This window comes from Botryllus schlosseri, chromosome 4 (genome assembly GCF_051294905.1).
Source record: "Botryllus schlosseri isolate E-star chromosome 4, Bs_hap1, whole genome shotgun sequence".
Taxonomy (NCBI): domain Eukaryota; kingdom Metazoa; phylum Chordata; class Ascidiacea; order Stolidobranchia; family Styelidae; genus Botryllus; species Botryllus schlosseri.
In genome coordinates, this window is record NC_137239.1 from 5419810 (window position 1) to 5440107 (window position 20298).

Sequence of the window (20298 nt, forward strand, 5' to 3'; positions counted from 1 at the left end):
TGTATGTCATATCATGAGTCAAGAAGTGCATATATTAGGATTTGTTTATATTGATCAAAAGGACAGTTTGATAAACTTTGTCAAGGCTATGTTTGTCTCTTCACATTGGTAAAAACATTGAAGACCAAGGTAATCCGTGCACTGTTGCACACCGAGTTGACCGCAGTAGTGCGCATTTCTACTCAAGCAGTAGATGTAAATTTCTACTCAATTACACGTACATAGAAGTGACAATGTCAATTCCAGGTCAAACTGCTTCAAATGAAAATAAATATATGAACAGAACTCAGAGAAGTAGTTTCAAAATAAGTAGTCTGGTTGTTCAATAAGGCAAGCCTGTTCCCAATCAAGTGTCTCATATTCATGGCATAGAAATATATCATCCTCATATTTTCACTCGTGTCATAATATCATTGATTTACCGGCCCCGATTTATGGGAATCGAAAGCTTGCATCAAATGTCCATTGCTCACCTCAAACACCAAGGCTTCATTTGCTTCAACCCTTTCCCGCAAATTTGTTCTTGGAATTGCTTTCATGTTTGTATGCAACCCTTGTTTTCTCATGAGGATAAATCGATAATTTCATTCTTCAACAGCCACAAATTAGCGATCTTTGACCAAGTGTGAAGTAGAATAGAACATATGTTTACCTGCCCACCATAAAATAACATAACATGTAATGTTTATATAGCTCAGTGATCATGACATGGTGATAGGCAAATAACATAACTCTGTATAGTCAGTGGTAGGCTACCATTTACACTACAGATCGCGATGTGCTTTGGTAATCATAATACTTATATAACGACAATAGAATTGATTTTTTTCAATGCATTTACAAACGATGTTGCTCAAACCCAAATTACCGTAGATTATAATCATAGCTTTTGCTGGACCAGTCAACAGTAATATCTCCATTGGAGCCATTGAGGTACCGTGTCTTGGATACTGGTAGCGGTATTGGTCAGTGATGAGCGTCGGAGCGGAGTCGGGGTGTTTCCGGAGCGGACTTTTGCCAATTTTGTGATACTCGGAGTGGGCTCGGAGTTTACTACAGATATTTTTCCGGAGTGTTGTAAGTTTTGCCCCCGATATCTTTCGATAGCTCTGACCAGAAGACACTATTGATTGCAAACCAAAACACAGACAGTTGACACCTTGTAAAGTTGTAATATGACGGGTAACATCCAAAAATGATTGCCAAGTGCATAAAAATCAGCCATCTGCACTGCAATTGGGGACTGGAGAGTAACCTAGTGATCTAGCAAGGCATTTTCGTTGAGCAGTGTCTGTAGTTCACAAAATTAAAGGCGCCCAATATCATTCGCAGTGCATCATTTGCTCCCTGCCTTGAGATGCAGTCTTTGAATCCACAGCTGAATGTCACCATAATATGAGATAAGATCTCAAGAATCTTCCACGTTGCTGTCATTGCAGTCTTCTATAGTCACATTCCTCCTTGCGTATCTGTTTGGTGACTGATTTTCATGCCACCCCAGTAATTGTGCGAAACATTTACAATCAGCAACATACAGCGGAGCTTCGCTATGGGTACAACCTTTAGCTACCCTGATTCTTCCAGCAAGTTCATGATCATAACGGAATATATCCCATTATCCTGATGACATTCAACATAGTAATAGGTTCATTTTGTGAAAATGTATTCCCAACGTTGGTATCAGTTGAAACAAGATAATATCCGATACCACTTTTGTGATAACTTTTCGCAACTTTCATCGTACTTGCAATTTGCAGTGAGAGATATCGATAATAAGTGTTACATCAATATTACCTTTATATCTGTGAGAAATATACATACAACAAGCAAGTTTCTGGATGGAAACAATAATAACCCTTATGCAATGTGTTACAATGATTTGATGACATTGCGACGAATTTTCGCTAGTAAGATCCGCTCACAGAGGCATACCAGCATCTAAGCCCGCTTTAAAGATTTCAACAATACATAAATCACTAAGGTAAGCTGATCTTACCCTGTGTGGAAACCCGAGGTTTCCAGAATGTTCTGTATTTGCCGTTTAGAATATTGTTGCGCATGGGATGGCGGGAGACCGCATGTTTAGAGTTGATTAGAGAGTTGGCTGAGAGCGTGGATGAAGATGGATGCGAGTGAGTATGTCTCTGTGTTTGGTAGCGTGAAGTATTAGTAGTTTGGGGGAAGCAGCGTGAAGTAGTGGTGGTATTAGGCAGTTGGGGCGTGAACTAGTAGGTAGTTGGTCTTGTATTGGCGGGCTTGAGTTGGACGTACCGGTCGGAATCTCTGCGCGGATGGTTGGCTGCGGCACGGCCTAGTCACTGACGGTGCTGCGCGAGCACCTAGGGAGTGATGTTGCCCCGTTGGTAGTTCGTACTCGCTTGTAGATGATAAGGCTGCTGCTGGGCTAGGTTTAGGCTGATAGGTATGTGTGCGTGAGGCTTGTGTGGAGTTTTGTTACAGTTTCCTGTGCAGTGTGTATCGTATAGGAGTTATAGATCGTCTGGGTTCCGTTATATGCGTCCGTGAGTATCGTTATTATGAGTTTCTTGTGTCGTATTAATATAATCTTATAACCGCATAGACTTGTGGTGTTGTCGGTTGTGCCGCGAATATAAGTGTCTTTTGAGCAGGCGGCAGTTGCAAAGAGACGAGGTCCCGAGCCCAGTAAGACACTCGCGATCCCCGTTGTTGCTATGGTATACGCCGTAACGGGTACGCTACACCTGTAAAAACAAAATATTCCGAATTTCTGAACAGCCACACTAAATAACTACAACCATCTGTTTTGCTCTGCTCTCATCAACTACGCTTCCTTCAATATTGATTGACGTAGTCAGTCATCCAGAACTCTTCAGAATTTTCGTCATGTAATGTTTGGTTTGATTGAGAAATGACTTTGATGTGATAAGAAAAATCAGCACCGCAATCAAGTTTCGGCTGCTGGTCTGTCTCAGACTCCAAATTCCAGCTATCATGTATCAGCTTCAAAATTGGAATCACTCTCACTAGTCATTTAGTCAACTCCAAGTAGCGCCGATCGGTGCGTCAGTGATGCATCATGTATGTTTAGTGCAGTGCAGTTCCATCAACTGTTTCATGGCGATGCGGAACTTAATTTACTGAAACCTGTGATGTGATCGTCGATTTCAGTGGTGTTAGTGGTAGATAGTTCGAACAGACTGGTTTTCCTTCGTCGTTTTAATATAATGGCTGAAGCACCATCGACGTCAAGTGGGTTACCCACAAAGACGCAGAAAAAGAATGACGTGTGGAAGGATTTCATTCTGATGCTGCATGATAATAACGGCAGTATACTGGGTTTGCGAGATGTCAAAATTGCAATGTTCAACTAAAGCAGTGGTTCTTAACCTTGCCCACAGCGCCCCCCAGGGGGCGCTGGCGACTTTGAAGGGGGGCGGAAGCGCTCAGGGGGCGATATGGGGGGCGCTGGGCTCAGGGGGGCGGTATGGGGGGCGCTGGAGAAAAATGGCTTCGCAGCAGATGATGTGGTGATAGGACTTATCCTTAATGAATATTCAGGGCAAATTAACACAGAAAACTTCGTTACATATAGCGTTCAAAATACATATAGGTTTAATTGTCCATGGGCGCCTAAATGACTGACACCGAATGTTCCTGTTCTTGGCAATCTGATCCCAGAAGACGAATTCCATTTGGCAGGGAAAAATTATATGTCAGTGAGGAAATACCAATCTGAAATTGGTGCGTCTTTTAGTTTAGTACGATTGGACGACAGGGATATTCCTGTTGGGCGATATCCCCGTTGAGCGATTCTATATTTTTTGATATTGCAGACAGGGGGTCACGAAATAACATCATGCAACGAAGTCATACCAACGGGCTCGCCCGCCCGAATGTGTTTAATTATTAGTAACGGGCCCTACAGTTTTCAAGAAACCTCACAATGTTCGCTTTAAGTTTTGATGAGTCTGCGCACACTCAACAACTCACTGCGCTGACCCTTGGACAACAGTGCGTAACGACTAAAAAGAGGTAATAACTTCGGATTTGTTGTGCGCAACGTAGATTTCCTGTGCGCAGAGACCGCGTCAGCACTGCGCACGTGCGCAGCTCAGAGGGAACATTGCACCTCACTCAGCTCTACCGGTAAATGTGTTTACATGAGCAGAGAGAGGATAAAAATTGATCTCAATTTACATGCAATTCCCAATGATATTGACCAATTTAATCAATAACTAGTGAGATTTTTCGCGCTTCGTGCAACTAGGCGAGCATAGCTGCCTCAGTATATGGACACCCAATGTAGATACCTAATAGGCTATCAGCCAATAGCGGACAGCCTAATGGAGGTCTGGGAGTGAAGTCCCCCGGAAGTTTGGTTTATCACCCGATGGGGGCCCTGGACCAACGTTTTTTGTTTGGAGGGGGGCTGACGAAGTGCTGTTACGGCCCTGGTAACGAATAATTGTACCTGCGGGCACGCCCGAATATGTTTAATTATCAATTACGTGCCCTTTATTTTCCTATACAACAGCTCACTCAGTGCTACTGGTAAATCTGATTACGTGGGCTGAGAGGATAAAAAGTTTATAGCGAGTTATATATGTAATTACCACCTTTCCATTCATGCATTATAGAAAATTTTGGTACCTAGGGCGACCAGGCCACACAAACTTTGCTGACCATCAAAATCACGATATGGGGTTCGTGGGGGCGAAGATCTCAGAGGATCAGTTTATCACGCTATGGGTGCGCAAGGCAATCGTTTTTAGGGGGGTTGACGAAGTGCTATTACGGCCCTCCCTCTTACTCATTGTCTTTATTACATTGCCTACAATATGAAGTTGGGGGGCGCTGGAGCACGAAAATTTTTGAAAGGGGGCGCTGGAAGAAAAAAGGTTAAGAACCACTGAACTAAAGCATCACAAGTCGACAAGTGGTACGTCGCATCTTCGAAGACATAGTGAAGCGTGTAAGAAGAATTGATCGCAGTTAAAGAAAGTTCCTTTCTTTTTTCCAACAAAAAAGTAAGCAAGAAATCAAAGGAGAAGGTGATCATGGGGAACACTGATCGCCGGGTGGAGAATACCGAAGAAGTGCCGGTTTGCCGCGGTGTTGTGCAGAAGACGTTTTGCCATCCAGATTTACGGTGAAACGTAAGTTGGATGAGGAGGCTTCATCTTTGAAGCATAAGCTGTCAAAGGAACTAAGAGTTGCCATCAAGTCTTATGGGCTGGCTGGCATCACCACAGATATGCGAACCGATCTGAAGGGTCGCAGTTCCATTAGCTCGACTGTCCATTTTGTTGGAGAGAACTTGAATCTCAGAAGTAATGTTGCGACTGTTCGGCAATTCACGGATACTAAAAAAACTGGTCTGAATATCAAACAGGCTATGGAAAACACCGATTGGGATTCTTCGACAATGGTTTTGAATAACTAACTCTACCGATATGGATGTTTCGGAGACTGGACAAGATTCTTCGGGTTATCTCGGAGTCTGGGATTGAGAGCCCCGGAGTCGGAGGGACTTTGCCTCGGAGACCAAAGTTGTCGGAGGGACTCGGAGTCTCGAAAACCTAGGCTTACCATACGTCCTCTTTTTTGACTTTTTTGAAAGTGTCCTCGGAGGACGCCCTTTTGTCCTCTTTTTTGAGATTTTGTCCTCTTTTTTTTAAAATTTAGGTCTGATTTAGAGCAATTTGCGAGTGATATGCCCCAAATTAGCACCTAAGTGAAGCTCCGGCGGGTATTTCGGAGTGAAAGACGGTGAATTTAGCTCTGAGCGAAAAGATGACTTTTTTTTTTTTTTTTCTAGTCAACCGATCACAAAGTGGGAAAAATTCACCGGATGTTAAAAATTCTACTCCGGTTTCACAAGTTGCAAATTTCTGAAAAAGTGTCCTCTTTTTAGATTCCAAAATATGGTAAGCCTACGAAAACCAGACTCCGCTCATCACTGGTACTGGTGGTACAACAATGTATGTGGGTTCAGTGTATCGTCACGATCGGTACGTTAAAAATTCCAACTTGCTACATATAATTCTGTTCAGTACGGCTTCAACACTGAGTACTAGGAATCGGATCTGTACCGGAAACGCAACGGATCAAATGTTCTTTATTACTATAGTACCGATACGAAATGTAACTCACCATCCAGATATTTTCAATCTCGAAAGAAGCTTTCTTCACCGATTCACGACAACTAATACGGTCACTCAATAGCCAGTATGGTATCGTATATGGCATATAACGAAACATAGCTGTAGCGAAACTTAGGTGCAGCAGCTGTTCTGGTGACGACGGTTTGTATGTTCCATTACGATGTGACAATTCACTAACTGATTCAATAACTATATTGATGTTGAGGATCTCCGGAATATTTGTATGTGTATACTATAATTGATTCCTCGAAAATTTGGATTCGATAGTTGTGAAGCTGCTGATTACTTTAATTATAATTCTCATTTTTTTCTAGTTATCATTTTTCGAATAACCGTGAAAATCCATGGACCCATATAGAATATGGTCCCGTAAACATTTGTCGATCGTCAAATTTCTGTGCGCGGTAAAAGAGCTTACTTTGATTTTATAAGGGGGGGGGGGGGGCTTTTACATTTACGTGAATTTTGGTTATCATTTTACAAATAACTGAAAATACATACAGGCCAACCCATGTTGAATATGGTAATGTAAACAGTTGTCGATCAATAAATTTCTGCACGCGTTCTGCGTGCGAGCTTACTTCGATTTTTGTGGAGCCCCTCCTATATTTACGCAATTTTTGGTTATCATTTTGCGAATAACCGTCAAAACATGTACCCATGTAGAATATGGCACCGTAAACAGTTGTCGATCATCAAATTTCTTTGTGCGGTAAAAGAGCTTACTCTAATTTTATTAGGGGGATCCTACATTTACGCGATTTTTGGTTATCATTTTGGATATAACTGAAAAAACATGCAGGCCTGCCCATGTAGAATATGGTACTGTAAACAGTTGTCGATCATTAAATTTATGCACGTGTTGTGCGTGCCAGCTTACTTCGATTTATGAGGGGGCCCCTCCTACATTTACGCAATTTATGGTTATCATTTTGCGAATAACCGTGAAAATATATGTACCCATGTGGAATATGGTACCGTAAACAGTTGTCGATCATTAGATCCTGCACGCGTTGTACGAGCTTACTTATATTTTATGAGTAGGGGCCCTCCTACATTTACACAATTTTTCGTTTTCATTTTGCGAATGACCGGCAAAATATATGTACAGATATAAAATATGGTACCGTTGTTGATCATTAAATCCTGCACGCGTTCTACGAAATTACTTCCGTTTATGAGAGGGGGGCCTACATTTACGCAATTTGTGGTTATCATTTTGCGAATTACTGAAAATACATGCAGGACTACCGATGTAGAATATGGTACTGTAAACAGTTGTCGATAATTGAATTTCTGGACACGTTATAAGAGCTTACTTATATTTTATGAGCGGGACCCCTGCTACATTTATGCAATTTATAGTTATAATTTTGCGAATAGCCGTGAAAATATATGTAGCCTACCCATGTGAAATATGGTACCGTGAACGGTTGTCGATCATCAAATTGGTGATTTGTGTGAAAGACGCGATCGCATCCGCTAAAGTAAAATTATGTCGTGACTGAATTTCGCTACCATGATATTTTTGAATAATATTGAACACCTTTTTCTCAGTGCTATAAAATTACAATAACATTGACAAGAAAATACCACAGTGTATACAGGAAGTATCAATGACTGGTGCGTCTCATTCATTTTCAGTAATAGTATAGAAATTATACATGGAACGGCAACGACCGATTTTGCAGCTTCGTTCCGCTTCACTGTGGCTGGAGTGGAGAATTGTTTTGCGTAAGCGACTGTAGGATTTCTGGCAACCCAAAAGCTATTTTCTCGAGCGCAGAATCTGAATCTGGTCTTGATCGAAAGCTGCTGTTGCACCGATTCCGAAAACATAAATTAAAATATTGATCAGGCACTGATCCACCTAGAATCTGTCCTCCAAGTCTGAAATATCGGCATTGTTCAGAACAATCGGGTAACCGCAACACAATGGCCATAACAATGATCCGTTGCGACTCTCCTATTGTTCAAACAATGCCGATATTTCAGACTTGGAGGACGGATTCTAGGTGGATCGGTGCCTGATCATTATTTTAATTTATATTTTCGGAATCGGTGCAACAGTAGCTTTCGATCAAGACCAGATTCAATAATTTCTGCGGTCGGGAAGACAGCTTTTGGATTGCCAGAAATCCCACAGTCGCTTACGCAAAACATTTCTCCACTCCAGCCTTGGCGAAGCGGAGCGAAGCTGCAAAATCGGTCGCTGCCGTTCCATGTTTAATTTCTATAGTAGTAGGCTAACTCCATGTCAGTAGCCCTAAAACAAATTAATGGTTTATTTAAGTTTTTAGATTTGACAGAAATTAGGATCAAGTGATTTTGAAATATATCCGAGTGGCCTACATCACAATTTCAAGTTTGTAAATTCGATATCCAGCTTTTCAAGCCGGCGCATGATAAAAAACAAGCTTTTCCGGCTCATTCAATCGTAAAATTGATAGAATTTTTGGTAGGTCTGTACATGAGCTATCTTGTAGACGTTGATCTAATATATCATTCAAGTTACAATTTAACTTTTTGTGTACGGCACTCAAGTTTGAAGTCATTGCCAGTGAAAATCATTGGAGTACCCCTCTCATTTCTGTCAACTTCAAAATTTTCATCACTAGTCATCATGCGGAAGCTATTATAAGAATGCTGAAAAATTAGTTTTTTATTGAATATATAATTTTTAAGCTGTGACAGCAATGTATGTTATAGGCAGAAGTAGGCGATTTGAATAATCTTCAGTTCCTCCTAAAACTAGCGTTGGAAATCTTCGTGTGGGCAGTGTCGCGCCAACAATATTTGAATTTGACGCTGTGTATGACTTGATTTTGAAAATTATTATGAGCCTAGTTCCGATCCCTTGCCTCATTTTATTGTCAGGTTCAAGAGCTTCATCGATTCTTTCTTCAGGCCTTTAGACCAGGTTGTCTGGCTAAGCTGTTTTATGACCGATACCATTGCAAGCATTGATTGTAAACTTTACCATGATCATGCAGCTGTCTTGGTTAGGTAACTTCTGGGCCAAGTGGTGATTTGTAATATACCGGTATTTTTTTTTCTGTAGGTACTTCTGGTGTACATCATGATAAAACTTTAACCATATAAAATAATGATATTGCCATGCCAAAGTACTACTTGTCATATTTGAAAACAAGTGACTCAAGTGGACTATAGCGCGTGTCGCGACCCACCTATTTAGAAGAATTATGGGATGTAGCATGACATAATATTAGTATACCAAGGCAACTGCACGCCAAATTGGACATGTAAAAATAAATCCAGAAAGCTGTCGGCTGACATTAGTAATAAGCCAGCACACCACGTCAAGGTTTCAGCCAGGTGCTGGATTGGGCCCATCTTTTTTCTACCTAGAAGATTTTGTTGCATGATTAGGCATAGAGCAAAATGTGCGGCAACGTGGTACAACACCGGTAATACCACAGGAATACATCAGCACTGGTAGCCTATAACCTACGAAGAGCTAGTTCCACAATCAGTAAGAATATAGCTTTCAATACAACATTCATTGTAATATAATATTTCTTGCACTCGAAGAATTTTCGGGTGCCACTTTTAAAGAGTTAACGGCACACCAAAGGGATTTAAACAGATTTAAAAGGAAAACCAAAAAGGCAAAGTATGTTGCAACTATCAAAATCACAAACCATGAAATTCGCATTGTAACAATGGCAACAACAACAAACTTTGAAGTATACGGACATACGGTACTATAGTAGCAGCGCAATTTGTAAATAAACAGTTACACACACGAAACAACACGCACTAATGAGAAATTTGTAAGTTATAGAGACAATCTTTTTGTCTGTAAGAACTTGCCTGGTTGGATTAAACCTAAAATGCCACAAATAGCATGGACAAAAGACCACTACAATCAAATACCATATACGTATTTGAAAGCAGTGTTACATCATTCAAGTCATAAGTAGGGCGGTTTTTTTTTTGACATGTCAAAATTTGTCAAAATTTTGTCAAAATTGTAGCGTTAGGTCAAAATTTGTCAAAATTTTTCATGAAGTCAAAAAAATTTTGACGTCTGCATTTTGCTTGTATTGTAGATTTTGCACTGTCGGTGAACTTATAATTTGATATTTTACCGCTTTTCGCCTATTTTATAGGCCTACCGTTGTAAACGGCTAATCGTCTGCCCATTGTGAATCATAAACGGTCAAATAAAACAAATAATAGGTAGACATGGTGTTATGGTCAACGTACCGCAATATCCTAAATGAAGAAAGACTTCTTGTGCATTGCATCATTCTTACATTAAGAAGCGCGTGATGAAAAATTGTGATGTAGGTAGACAACATTGTCAGAATGAAGCAACACGGCGTGTCACCAGCACCAGCAGTGTACGCACAACTTGAGTGTTGTCAGCCAACAACTACTGCTGTTGAACGTCCTTGGCAAGCTTCTTAGTAAAGACGTGCACTTTCTACCCAAAGAAAAGTATCTCTCGTTGTACTACAAAATATTTTAATTATTTCTACCCTAATACATATTGTAACCACTGGAATTCTTCATAGGGCCAGATTTCATTAAAATGTTGTTTTTTTCATGTAAAAAGTTGCCTGTTTCTAAACCAAAATCGTTTTTTCAGGCCAAACTACTTCGTTAGGACAGTCAGTTCCAACCAGAAATGAAGATAAGTGGTACAATTCTAACATTATGTGGGAAAACACCTAATTTGCATACGTTAGGTCAAAATTTGGTCAAAATGATTTTTTAGGTCAAAATTTTATATTTTTTAGGTAAAAAAAAACCGCCCTAGTCATAAGGCATTATATTTGTTGGAAAAACAGCATCATCCTCAATTTGTGCAGAACATTCCTGAGCTGACATTGATGGTTAAAATATTTGTGTAGCAGTTCAAAATTTGCATTGTCATTTCTTTCTGAATCTGAACCACGTCCTTTTCTGAGATCCTGACTTACATTTAGCATGCACTCGCGGAATTGTAGCAGATACTTGACTAGGGTACGGTAATTAGGAGATACTGATGCTACCAATCACAACATAACTTTTAAATGAGTGATACCAAACTCATCGTAGCTAATGAAATGTACGGTTGTCAACTGACGAGTGCACCTTACTTAATATGCTGTTTACCGAGTCATATTTATATTGAACTGGTAGCCCATTTGAAGAATGTAATAGTCAAAATTGTCTTATGCAACACCTGATCTTAGGGCAAATCTTGGTTGCAGTCAAATCCGTGGAAAGTTGCATTTCTTTTTCACTAAAGTTACACTAAAACGGTACATTTATAGATAAGTTCCTTGAAATTATTAAGGTTTGCGATACTCGAATCAATGCGTATCCAAGGCACCGTCGCAATCAATGGCCTGAAAAAATTGACCCAGTGGTAATATAATTTACGGCGGTCTAGCCTGAATGTACGTCAAATCTGAAATGACCTCAAATTCAAACGACAGTTAAATAATCAAGCGATCTATTTACATATAGTACCAAATATTTCCTGTAAAAAGTGAGTTGCATGAAAAATCGAAAGGCTGCAAAAATTGCTTGAAAAAATGAAAAGTTGCAATTTAAGATTCCTGCAAACAGCTTAAAACACCATACTACATAACTTTTGAGTATTTAGGAAGCTGCCAGACAATAAATGAACAAATCATGACAACCCTGAGAATGGATTTCCACTCAGAAAAGGCCTAATTCACAACAAATATGTTGAGTCATGAGAATGGCACAGTAAACAACAATATATAGACTATAATAACCTACATCAGGGGTTCTCAACCCGCGGCCCGCGACATCTTTCAATATAATTACTACTGGCCCCATATTGTTATGGAAGACCGATGTGTTACATTTGTCGAAGAACAGTTGTTGTAACAAAGCCTAGAAGCTTGAAATGATAGCACGATAGTTTCATCTGGAGTTATACATAACAAACGTTGCTAGCTTGGTTTCAAGCCCAGCAATCCATATTCCGAATCATTTTAAAAATTGCCGACGACGTGACAGACGCATTGTTCGAAATTGTTTGGAATATCGCTAAAACCAAGTATCTGCTAGAGAAGGTATGACTTCAATAAAACTTACTGTGCGAATATTCGCTGTTTCCGGAACTTAGCAGCAAGTCCTACATCACCTGACAAATTTCGAAGCTACAGTTGTCTGATTCAACAGTCACCAGAAGAGTAACAGCGTTCTCAGTCGATCTTTTATCGCATGTTCTGTAACACGTTGCCACGTGGACTACTTTAGCCTAGCATTGGACCTATCCATCGATGCACACAGTACACACACATTGCATAGCTAATTATCCAGGTGCTTTTTATCAGAGTGGGCATGGGCATATTTCCAGAGGAAATGCTGACGGGGCAAACGTGGGAAGGGGACCAGGACATCAATTTGACAAAGCTGACTTCTGTAACTATTGGTGTAGGGCTCCAGCCAAGGAAGGAAAGGAGAAGAGCTGATTGATTAGCTCAGAAATGACCCCTAACGTCTCAATTCTTCTCATATCACTGAGAGCTCAAAGTGATAATGACCTCAGTAACGAAAAAGTCGCCGTAATTTTATACTTGCTCGCTCACGCATTGAAACAGCGTTCGGTTCTCTGGTGGTGGAAGGGTTTGAAGGGTGCATATACTATACCGACATGGCAACGAATGGAATGTACGCTCGATGAAGGATTTACTTGAGCCACTTGAAGATCGATATTCTCACAAATAAGAACAGCAACTGCAAACTTACGAACGCTCATTATTAATGCTTTAGAATGCATAAAAATGTACTAAATGCCCGAATAAGACTGATAAATAGGCATAAATTTAATAGTAGCCCACAAATACATGGTGATAATGTTCTGCGGCCCGCAGCGTCTTTTAGTGTGAAATTGCGGCCCGTTGTACGAGGGAAGTTGAGAACCCCTGGCCTACATGCTTTCATTGGCTTTTCAAATGACTATTTCCTTTGATATTTTGGATATTCAGGCTCAGTGTGGACTCGCTTCATTAGAAATTAACATATCATATGAAAGCTGGCATCAAGAGCTAGCAAGTAGAATCTCACACAAACATATACTGGAAAATTTTGATGCACTGAAATATAAACTGCTGCCACTAGGAAGTATATATTCAGTAATAATTTATTCCATGTTATAATACGACCTCATTGACATAAAATCGAAGTAAGCTCTTTTAACAAGCACAGAAATTCAATTATCGAACACCGTTTATAGTACCATATTCTACATCGGTAGGCCTGCATGTATTTTCACGGTTATTCGCAAAATGATAACCAAAAAATCGCATAAATGAGAAAGGAAGACCCTCCTCATAAAATCAAAGTAGGCCATTTTAGCGGGTGCAGAAATTTAATGATTGACTACTGTTCACGGTGCCATATTCGACATCGGCACATATATTTTCACGGTTATTCGCAAAATGATAACGAAAAATTCGCATAAATGTAGGGGGGGGTCTCATAAAATACAAGTAAGCTATTTAGCGGATCCAGAAATTTAATGATCGACTACTGTTCACAGTACCAGATGCTACATGGGTACACATATTTTCACGGTTATTCGTAAAATGATTACCAAAAAATCGCATAAATGAAGAAGGAAGACCCTCCTCATAAAATCAAAGTAGGCCATTTTAGCGTGTGCAGAAATTTAATGATCGACTACTGTTTACAGTACCAGATGCTACATGGGTACACATATTTTCACGGTTATTCGTAAAATGATTAATAAAAACTCGCATAATTGAAGAAGGAAGACCCTCCTCATAAAATCAAAGTAAGCCATTTTAGCGGGTGCAGAAATTTAATGATTGACTACTGTTTACGGTATTATATTCTACAGGGGTAGCCTACATGTATTTTCACAGTTATTTGCAAAATGATAACATTCGCGTAACTGTAGGAGGGGGCCCTTTAGCTAATGTCAAAATGGTTAGAGATCATAAAATCAAAGTGAGCTCTTGCAACTAGTGCAGAAATTTAATGATCGACTACTACTTACGGTACTATATTCTACATATGTAGGCAGTAGACCTACATGTATTTTCACGGCTATTCGCAAAATGATAACTAAAATTTGCATAAATGTAGGAGGGGGGCCCCCTTATAAAATCAAAGTAAGCTCTTTTAGCGGGTGACTAGTGTTTACGGTATTATATTCTACATGGGTATTATATTCTGCATGTATTTTCGCACTTATTTGCAAAATGATAACATTCGCCTCTAAGTGTAGGAGGGGAGAACCTTTAACTAATGGCAAAATGGATAGAGATTATAAAATCGAAGTGAGCTCTTGCACTAAGTGCAGAAATTTATTGATCGAAAACTGCTTATGGTACCATATTCTACATTGGTGCATGGATTTTTGTGGTTATTCGTAAAATAATAACAAAAAATATGTGGATTGATGACCCCTCTTTACGGTATCGATACCAAGATTCTTTATGGATACAAGGATTCCGCGGTTATTCGGAAAATGGTAATACTTGAAGAAAAACGCGTAAACCGGAGAAATAGTTGAAAAAAGCACGTAAACTGAGAAGGGGGGGCACTCGAATGCGCGTAAATCAACCAGGGGGCCTAGGCGACCGCCTACCTCGCCTACCCCAAAACCCACCACTGGCTGTTAGGAATAAATAATTTTACTTTCACTGTACAAATATAGTCCATGAGTTGATCCTTATTGTTGAGAGATCCGGTAATAATTCTTAATGACCATAAACCAGGGGTGGGCAAACTACGACCCGCGACACCGTTCTGTGTGGCCCGCGAGAGTCTAAAGCAGGGGTCGCCAACTCAAAATGGGTCGCGGGCCACTTTTAAAATTTCGTAGCGGCCGCGGGCCGCACGAATTCAAAATCGATTTAGACTAGGCACTCACGTTTTAAAACTGTGCGTAAGTACAACACCGTGCTACCTAACATAGGCCACAGGCATAGTGACCACAAAAGAAGCAATATTTTTTAAAGGAATACTAATACAAGCGAGCAAGCTAGCGAGATACGTTACTAGCTGAAGGGCCATCTCCCTTGTCTTGTGGGAAGCCGTAAGCCAGTGGTTCTCACACTTTTTAGACACGCCCCCCTTTATTATACCGAAAAATTTCGCTCATCCACCCTTATATCGTCATATCCCAACGGATAGTTTGATGACATGGAAGGCTATGACTGTTGATGACAGAATTCCTTACTATACACCAAATTTAAACTTGATGTCAATCGCGCGGAGCGCGAAAGATTTTTCAGTTGACCGCAACCCCGCGTTCCCTTCTGATGCTTTCACGCTCCCACGAGCGAATATGCCCACTGCCCAGCCCATTCATATCAGCTGATCATTCTCCATCGATAGAATGCTGTATCCATCGCCAAAGCCGTTTTTAGCTAGTGATGAATAGTGATGTTGGGCTCAGGAGAAAACCTTATTTTGAAACAACAACAATATGTTGAAACTGTAGTCAATTTCAGCATTTCAAAATGGTGTTCTTAGCTTCCTTCCGAAATCTCAAATCAAGTCGCGGGCCGCAAAATATGACCTTGCGGGCCGCGTGTTGGTGACCCCTGGTCTAAAGAAATTTTTTTTTTGAGTATTGATAAAATGCGTACTAAAAATCGAAATAATGCAGGGCTTTGATTAACTTTTTCTTAGTATATTTCACCATGATAATTCTAAGACAGTATGTGGTTCTCAAACTGGTGGGCGCGTCCCCCTTGGGGGCGTGAAAGCATCTGAAGGGGGGCGCGAAGCTGAGCTCAACTGAAAAATATTTTCGCGCTAAGCGCGATTTACATCCGATTCAAAGTTATTGCTCTGTATTTAGTCTGAAATAAATATTTAAAAATCTCTCATCCACAGTCGTAACCTTTCATGCCATCAAACTACATGTTAGGTTTGCTAGCATCCCGGTTGCGTTTTGTGATATGACGATAAGGGGGCGCGAAATATTTCACCATCATAGGGAGAATCACTGATCTAAGGTAAATACTTAATATCACAGCAGAATAGCTGCAACGAGATTGACATAATTTGGATTACGAGTAAGATTTCAGATTGGCCACTCCATTTTCAATTATTTCAGTGTTGTGCTTATAAAAACGATTCTGGCGTGTCTTAGGTAGATTCGTTGCCTGTATGCGCAGAATTGGGGTATTCATATTTTAACTGCACATAGTAGAAGCATGTTTGAAGCTAACATGGTTATGATGCTTTCAGCATTGTGTGTCCTGGAACTGAACCAAAAGTGGAATTATTAAATCTATGCACAGATCGCTCTCACAGATTTAAATTTCAATCCTGTTCTAAGAATCGGGAAAACCGACTTTCATCTCTATAGTTTTGAAAAATTGGTTATTGAGGTCCGCCAGCCCATGAAATCTCGCCACTATATGTTTCTGACGCGTTTACGATATCATCAAAGCAATGTTTGGCTTGTTTTAAACAAGCACATATATTATCTCCATGGCCTCACTATATAATCAAATATCAATATTGCGTTTTGGTTTATAATCTCAATTTTATATAGTGCGGCCCGCGAATAGATTCAGATGTTGAATGCGGCCCACGAGATCAAAAGTTTCCCCACCCCTGCCATAAACTCTTCTTGGTTGATTCATCTTGTCAAAGAAGGGAAGTCATTGTTGTTTGTTGTTCTTGTTGTTGTTGTTGTTGTTGTTGTTGTTGTTTAGAGTATTCATGAATCATAATGTCTCGACTGCTTCGGTAACTTTACACCAAGCCAATATCATTTTGTACCCGTATGATAGTTTCCATTTAGTTGTTCTTTTTTACTTTTGGTGTCATATCTGCTATCAACGTTTTGATTTCTACTTTTTTGAAGAACTTAATGCATCAATTCAATTGTCCCATCATAGGAGTTTCTTAATTAATTGGAAGTTTCAATTCTATGTATGTGTTCTATAAACTTCATTGTTTGCTCACCTTAGTAATCGTTTAGCTCTTCGTCCTCATTCAGGCTTGTAACCGAGTCAACTATCAATTCTACTCTTATATTTCGATCTGAGCCAAGTCGAGTCACTAAAATATCACGACTCGAGTCATTGGAATCCTGCCATCGTTTCCTTGAAAACGTATGAGCTTTTTCTCGTTTAGTTTCTGTTGCCACTGTATGTGATTTTACTTTCACGCATGAAAATCACATCTTGAACTTGAATGACACAGTTGCGTATTTACATTGTGATTGATTTTATAATAAATACCTATATACAGCATCAACATTCCATGTAGTATCACGGTATCTGTGGACATGCAATATACAATAGTTTTATGGAGAGGCGAGGGGGTCTGGGAAGCGGAGCCCCCAGAAGCTGCGTTTATAGATATATTGGGGCCCCTGGAAGTTTCGTCCAGCCCCCCCCAATCATAGAGCCACCACTGGTGATTGGAATGGAGACGATGCTAACACAGGTACAATGGCATTTATCTCACTCAAGTATTTTCGAGTACCGGCAAATATTGATAAGGCTGAAGGGTTTTTGGTCGTTTGTGTGTAGTCTACGATCCAGACTAATCTGGACCTACTAATTTATAATCCAACCCCTGTTTGCAACATTTACGATTGAAATTTAACAATTAACACAACGCGGTTCGCTTGATCGCGGATAATGCAGTACTCTGATTTACAAGAATAGGATACTCGCGTTATCGATGCATCCGTTGCGGGATTATGTCTACTCTATATACATAGTTTTCGATATTAACTGCTGCAGCTATCCCTACCAACAGTAAAGGCATAAGGAGAAGATGATTGCGAATAGATTACGGCGGTTCCTTGAGACCAATGGCCTCATCCATCAAGCGCAAAGTGGTTTCAGGATGAAACATTCCACGAGTGAATGTATCCTGCTATACTGAACCATGAAATATATAAGTCCTTGGCTAACAGAAGATCGACGCTGGCTATGTTCATCGATTTCGAGAAGGGTATGATATGTTATGGCGCGACGGCTTAATCTATAAACTTCACTCATTAAGAATAAAAGGTTATATGCTTCACTGGATTAACAAAATAATAAATTGAAGGTCATTTCAAGTCCGCCTGGATAGTTCCGTATCAGATATCCATCAGCTAGAAAACGGCATACCTCAAGGTTGCATTCTTGGTCCAGTCTTATTTTTGGTGATGATAAATGACCTTCCAGGTGCGGTGACGTCAAATATCAATCTTTTCGCCGATGACGTATGTATGTGGGAGTCAGGTCTGAATGCCAATAGTCATATCGATACAATGCAACAATCGCTATACAACTGTCACGCTGGTGTCAGAAATGGGGATTTACAGTTAACATGGACAAGTCTGCGGCCGTACTATTTTCTAGATGACGTAAATCACCTGAAGTGTAAAGGAAACCTGGCGCTGTTCTCGCAGGGTTGTAATGACTCGAGTCATGACTCGACTCGAGTCACGTTTTTTTTGTGACTCGACTTGACTCGAGTCATTTTCTGGAAATGGGAAAATGACTCGACTCGACTCGAGTCAATAATTGAATTGACGCGACTTGTACTCGAGTCATTACGCATGACTCGACCCAAGTCAATGACTCGGCTTATTTTATATGACTTGAAGATGAATAAATTTGCGAATCGTAATGGTTAGTTCAACACATCTGACGAATTCTGCCGACAACGCTATTTGTCACCACTGCTTTCGTTGCACTCGTCTGATATCAGATATGCCGCCGCAAAAACAACAGACAATGGTACCATAGTGTCCTATATGGTGTCGACGCAACTAAATCTCACGCCTCAGAAATTGATTCACGTCACAATTTCGATTTGGCTACAGGCAATTTGAAGGTCATTTTTGACCGGCTTGGCGAGCATTAAATTTGGTAAAACGGGTATAAATCGAAAGCTGACTCTGCACTGATTACGAAAATATAAATGTTATTCCGCTCTTGGCCCTGGAACCCCTACAATCAGCCTCGAATTTTTCATTGTTATGGAGATCGGCATGGGACGCAATAATGCTGTCTGGCTCTTTTGCTCTTGAGCTACTCTCTCGTTTCGCCAGACAGCATTGTTGCGTCCCAATGCCAATCAGGGTAGTACCAACTACCAACCCTGCTCTCACTCTCACTCTACAACCATGCAATTAGGCACACTATCACTGTCAATTACGTGCGCTCATTAGTGGAAGAATTGAAAAATTATATTTTAAAGCGTTTTGCAGGAGTGTTTGTAAATGTGAACATGATCACAACTGATGAGTAGGGCCATTTAAAGTCATTAAAGTCATATTTTTTTCTATGCATCAGTAAGTCGTGAAATCAATTTTAACGCGAAAATCGCATCCATACGGGGTATATTAAGGAAGTTATAAAGTCATATAAAGTCATATTTTCCTGGTTAGGTCATATTTGAGTTATAAAGTCATATTGTTGTATAATTTTAATAAAAAGTGCCAATTGAAGCAATTACGCACTAAGAAAGTAAGGCAATTTCTGATTGAACGAAGGCAAACTGTAAGGTTAGCCTACATTCTACAACATTACAGTCGCAGACCTACGACTACGAGGTCACACATTGCATTATGAGGTCACACATTGCATTGTGTTGCTACACAATCTGTTTTACTTCTGTGTACTGAAGTGGGACGTCATTTGAAGTTCAGAGACTTCCACAAGTGAAAGCAATTGTCAACGCATGGGAAGCTGAAGGTGTTATTGTAAAGTGCGTCAAAGATTCAGTGAATGATCCAAAGTTGACGAGTTAACAGAATTATGCCTCCACTACAACAATATTTCAATCTTGTTACTGAAAATGTAAAGTTGTACGTACACTATCAAAGAGGCTCATGCTGATCTAAATGCCCTCGAATTCGGAAAAGATCCGCTTGAGCTCAAAAATTACATTAAGAAGCGATTGGACAAAAACGATGTGAAACAAATTATGGAGCTACAAACACATTTCACTAGCGCTGTATGCAAAACTGCAGAAGTGTCAACCAACATCAGCGTCTGTGGAGCGCTCATTTTCTTTACTAAAGTCATTTTTACGTCCAAATCGGAACTTCAAAGACTCTAACATTCCAAACTACATGAAACTGTACTACAAAAGTGGTTTAAAATAAAAATGGATGTGTATTACTGTTATGTTGTTCATGTTTTACTCGTCAGTTCCATGAGTG

The 20298-nt window shown here is 40.1% G+C and overlaps 1 protein-coding gene and 2 long non-coding RNA genes across 3 annotated transcripts in view; 2 read left to right on the forward strand and 1 right to left on the reverse strand.

The window, feature by feature from the left end:
- The window catches only part of LOC145437930 (uncharacterized), a 367629-nt gene that overhangs the window by 238671 nt on the left and 108660 nt on the right, over positions 1-20298 (forward strand). The window lies entirely within an intron of this gene.
- The window catches only part of LOC145437978 (adhesion G-protein coupled receptor G7-like), a 268447-nt gene that overhangs the window by 183894 nt on the left and 64255 nt on the right, over positions 1-20298 (forward strand). The window lies entirely within an intron of this gene.
- On the reverse strand, positions 1144-3633 carry LOC145436886 (uncharacterized). Its single transcript, XR_013914466.1, has 2 exons — positions 2724-3633; positions 1144-1997 (listed from the first exon to the last, which is right to left on the reverse strand). It is a non-coding gene; the product is annotated as an uncharacterized LOC145436886 (long non-coding RNA).